The following is a 5,799-nucleotide window of genomic DNA, read 5'->3' as shown; positions in this document are numbered from 1 at the left end:
GGGGCAGTCAGAGAAGAGTGGTCCAGTCAGACATGGGAAACTGAAACAAGAATGAGATGGGGAAAATGAAATGAAAACGATGCAGAATCGTTTTCAGTTTTGCTCACTTTTTGGAAACAAGTAAAAAAACGTTTTCATTTTCTGTTTTTCAAGAAATACAATGCCAAACGGGGTTGCCGGAGCATTTTCATTTTTTTGTTATTGGAAAACGTGAAAAACATGTTTGAAAACAGAACAAAAAGGCACTAAGATTCCATAACGAGTAAACCTATGTAAAAGCCAATCCAATCAGTCACATGTGGATAACGGTTCTGCAAAACCCGACGTGGGGCAATACTAGTCCTAATAAAGACACCTTTGCGTGTGAACAATGAGAATGAGAGATCTGACTAGTAAAAGGCCTAATTTCATATGAGAGATCTGTTGGGAATGGTGTCCTAGAAGCATAAGATGTAATAGGATATTTATTATTTATTTAATAAAAGAGTTTATTCATTATTTTATGTGCATATATTTATGAATATTTTATGAATATCAATGAAAATTCCGTGATTATTTATGTACCCTTAAACATTGTATATAAGTGATATATACGAGAAGCTAATGTTTAAGGATAATAATCAAAAAACAATGTTCATAATAAATTTAATTAAAGTTCAGAATCTTTAATTAAAACATTATTAATACATGTCATTCTCATTTAGAATGGAACAGTGTTATCTGCACTGTTAATATGGTGAGATATTAAATTAGTGTATTTCGCATAATGAGATTATGTGGAACAAGGACACTGACACAATATGAATTTCTAATAATTTCTGTTAAGTCTAGAAATTCTAATTGAGTATACCGATGGTCATATATAGAATGATTTTAATCCTGAGTTCTTAACAGACTCCTATTTATGGATTTCATATAAAGTCACATCTCAACTCGAATTAGCGAACTAAACAGACCCGATATTTTTTATTCTATCTTTTGACTCATAAGTTATAATTAGTGCATGTTTATATATCCTCTATTTATGGGTTGATTTATAAGTAGATAAAAAGAAGAAGACATAACTAATAAATGTTTACACAGTATCAATAGGGAATTATAAGGGTATAGTAAATATGAGGTTATAATTCTGAATAAAACCATCTAGACAGTTTATGAAATACCAAAGGTGACATTCAATCATACACATTCAATTTTCATAAATAAAAGTTTACCTTTTAACTTTAAAAAATAAACGACTAACCAACATACAGGGGTGGGACCCCCCTCTTTTTTTTTTCTTTTTTTTTTCTTCTCATTTTTATCTTTTCAGGGGGAAAAAGGGGAGAACAACTTGTTACATAAGCTTACATAATTTATGCTCATTTGAAAAGTAAAACCGTTTATTTTATCAATTTAAGAATTTGAGTTTTATTATAAGTTAAAGCTCTTAAAAACAGTTATATTTAATTTTTTTACTGTAATAAAAAATTTTCACATAAAGTCACATCTCAACTCAAATTAAAAATTTAAATCAGTAAACTAAATAGACCCAAAAAATAAAGCAATATCACTTTGTAATTATCACTGTAATATATTCTCCAATCGATCGAGCTACATTAAACATTTCAATAACATTTCCCATTACACAGAGCTTTGTTTGTTAAACTATGTACGTTGTTTACTTTTGCATTATGCTAATTGAACATGAACATAATCAGTTAATCACTTTATCACTCTTTTTTACCCCATGGACGTGATCATATTGTATATCCATCTTTTCTTTTCTTTTTCTTTTTTGCATTTTTTCCATTATTTTGTATGTGACGATATTTGTTCTTTTTTTCTTTTTAGCATTTTTGTCATTTAGTGGTTGCTACTTATTATAGGGGATAATTATTAGGGATATACGACTTTTGATTTTTAAAATTAATTTGTATATTTGTTAACAGTTTCCCCCATCTAATTTTCATTCAAAATTTCGCAATCAAATATAGAGGATTTCTTCCACCAATGATTGAAGATTAGTATCCATAATTAAACCCCTTTTTCAATGTTATTTCTTCAAAACTGCAAAGACATTAGTTTCAAGAATTGGAAGTTTTTTTATTATTATTTTTGGCATCATCATAATTTCATGATTTTAAAAATAATAATGATTCTACATTCACGCTTTGTAGAATAATGTATATATGTAGTACCACACGACACGAATGTTATTTTTAAAGGACCATGTGAATGTTTTGTTGAATAATGTATGTCTAATATGTAGTATCACACAACAAGAATGTTATTTTTAAGGACCACGTGAATGTTATTTTATTATCATAATTTCTCGATCAATATAAAATGTTTAAAAAATTACGGATTGAACATGTACTTCTAACAACACGAATATTCTTTTATATCTACTAGTTGAAATACTAGTTAATTTTAGTATGTTATATTTTTTATATGCTTACATCTAAAATTTAAAATTTTAGTTTACTGTTTTTTGACTTGTAATTATCTTAGCAGTAAAATCGAAATACAAAAGCAATTTACCTAAGTAAATAAGAGATACAAAATGACTTGGGGTACATATAAGAAGAAAAAAGATATTTTTAAGGACCCATTTGAAGTAAAAATTTATTTTAATGACAAAAATAAAAAAATAAAAAGAAAAAATCATTAATAAGATTATGTAAAAAATAATAGAGAAAAGACTGACACGTGACTAAAGGAAAAGCACGAAAAAAAATATTTTAAGAGAACTTTTATAGTAGGAATTATCCTTTTTAATTAGTAGCAACTATTATTTTAACCATTTGATTAAAATGTCAATGACTTATCCTGTGCGAGCTCACGTTACAAATTTGAAGCGAACAACACAAAAGTACATTATGGCATTGTTGATTTCACAATTTAAGTTATATTGTTACAATATTTTCTCTCATAAAAATTTAAATTTAATTTTTTTACTATAATATTTTTCTCTCATATACACAACTCAAATTCTTTACTTGAGTTGTGAAATAAACATGCCCTACAATTACCACAAATCAAGTCGTTGAACATCATTATTCACCGATAAATTTTGGTCCCGTTTATTTCACCGATTCGAGTTTAGAATTCGAGTTTTGCTACAGTAAAAAGCTCTAAAAAACAATCACATCTAACTTTTTTACTACAGTAAAAGCTCTCACATAAAATCACATCTCAATTCAAATTAAAAACTCGAATCAGCGAACTAAACGAGCCCTTAGAACAAGCCTTATCGTAAAAATTCTCAAAAGAAAAAGTAATTTAAAATTAATGTAAAAAAATGCACTAAAGCAACATTTGATAAAAAAGAAAAAAAAAGTAAAAATAATAAGAAAAAGTAAATAAAAAATAAAAAAAAGGAGATTGACATGTGACAAAAAAAAAAGAGATAAATAAAAAAGCAAACATTATAAAAAGAATACAGACAAAAATTAAATTAGAATGAAAAACTAAAAAAAAATGGGGAGGTTGACATGTGACGAATTGAGGAGAATTTTTAAGTATGTATAGATATATATTACAGTTATGTGACATGCTTGATATCAGTTTTTTGTGATAAAATATGCCCCGCTTGTTATCAAGTTAGCAGGCCACATTTCATGGCGCGGCTTCTGATAGTACACCGGCTCACAATGGGTTGAGTTTGTACATAGTCCTATTATCGAAATTGTAAGAGTGTTCAAAGTCGGTTTTGGCGGTTTTTTTAATAAAAATCACTAACTAAATTATAAATAAATTTTTTTCTTTTGAGCGGTTTGATTTTTTTTTTGACAAAAATTGAATTAACTAAATCACCCATAAAATGATTTGGGCAGTTTGCGCTTAATATTAAAAAAGTTTTTAATAATTTACAAAAATTATAAAGTTGTTAATTCATAAAAATAAAAAAGATTTAAATTTACAATATAACTCCAAAATAACAATGTCTAAAAAAGTTCATCATTAAAAGTTTTAATACAAACCAAAAAAAGGTGATAATGTATATTTTATAAGTGTAAAACTTTTATTATGATAAATATAAATAAATAAATAAATAAATAAATATTTTAAAAATAAAAAATTATATATGTATATTTTTGGACGAATTATTAGGCGGTTTTGGAAAGTCAAAACGATAAACCAAACCGTCTAAAAAAATTAGACTAAAAAGCCGACCAAACTGCCTAGTAATCCAAAAGTAATTGAAAATTTGGTTTGATTTAATTTGTATTAAGCGATTTTTGATGTTTGACGGATTTTTTGAACACTTTACTAGTATGAGGAGAAAACCAAAATACATCTCGGAATAGTACTATTTATGTCATCAAAGTAGCATAGTACAAACATGTATTTTTTAAATTAGTTAAAAATAATCTTAATTGGCACAAAGGTGTATTTTGGGGCATTTTAAAAAAAAGTAATTAAACAAGTAGTAAAAAAGATGGTTAAATACGTAATTTTCTCATTTAAGTGAATAAATAATAAAATTTTTAAAAATTTAAAGTAAATAACCTCTCCTCACTCACTTTCTTCAGGTTTTTAAAAATTTGTAGCAGCTCTGCACTCACTTTCTTCAGGTTTTTAAAAATTTGTAGCAGCCCTTTTTAAAAAAAAAAGGAAATTTTTTTTTTTTTTTTTTTTTTTTTTAAAAGTAAGTTTGGCCATAAAATGCTGCTAAAACTTATTCTAGTTTTACGTCAATTATCGATTTTAACGACTCACTTACTATATAAATCATCCTTAAGTTTGAGAACTTCTACATTAGAAATCATCCTTTTTTTTTTTTCTCTTTCTCTAATAAAAATTATTTTTTTAATTGATCGATTAATTTTTTTTTGATAAAAGGAAATTTCATAACTAAAAAGAATGAAATACAAACTTGACATAAACTCACAAATGACCCCGAATACAATGAAATTCAACCCGAACAACTGGACCTATCAGTAAAAATAATGATAACACAAAGGTGAATACTAATGCCGATACCCAAAGAAGAAAAGCCCAATCGACACATAAATGTTGAACATAGTCGAAGTTCGTTAAAAAAGACCAAACAGTCGATGGATTAACCAATTCGATTGAGACCAAACCCCTCGTATAGGGAACATCTACACATCTTAAGAAAATTCCTAACATGACTAAATAACCCACACCGATGGTGATTAACTCAACCGGGTGGGGGACATAACTAACACTGGGAGGTGTTAAACTTAAAACCACCACCTCCTTTATTATCAACGCACCAAAACTAAAAACAAACACATAACATAAAATCAACACTAAACACAAGTCCTGGACACCACTGAGAAGCACGTGTTCGAAATCCCTCAACGCCAGCCATTATGAAGCCTCAGCAACCCAACTATGTCCATTTGCCCATCAAAACTCATCAATAGCTCCAACTTGGCCATCCCCACAGTGAGACCAGAGGTTTTGTTGGCCTCTTACAATCGGCACCACGAACCCAACCACAACCACGGTTGGATTCCTTAATATCGACAGCAGGCGAAAGACGGCCAAAACCCCCCAAAGTGTGACATATCTAACCAGATCCGAGCACCCTCTGAACACTCATTCCCATCACAATCTAACCCAGCCCGATCAGAGACCATATCGACAGCTGAGCGCCCAATTAAATTTTTAATATAAAAGAAATTTTATAATGCAGAACAGAAATAATTTTTATTACAAAACAAACCGTTAAAAATGAGTATAATGATTAAACTAATAATAATTCCTCCGGATGGGAGGAAAAAGACAAATATTTGATAATAAATACGATTACTGGTTCCAACCTATATCACATCCAAAGTCCAC

The sequence above is a fragment of the Morus notabilis genome, unplaced genomic scaffold (assembly GCF_000414095.1).
Source record: "Morus notabilis unplaced genomic scaffold, ASM41409v2 Scaffold139, whole genome shotgun sequence".
NCBI lineage: Eukaryota > Viridiplantae > Streptophyta > Magnoliopsida > Rosales > Moraceae > Morus > Morus notabilis.
The sequence above is the reverse complement of the archived record's forward strand: the minus strand, read 5'-3'. Positions refer to the sequence as shown.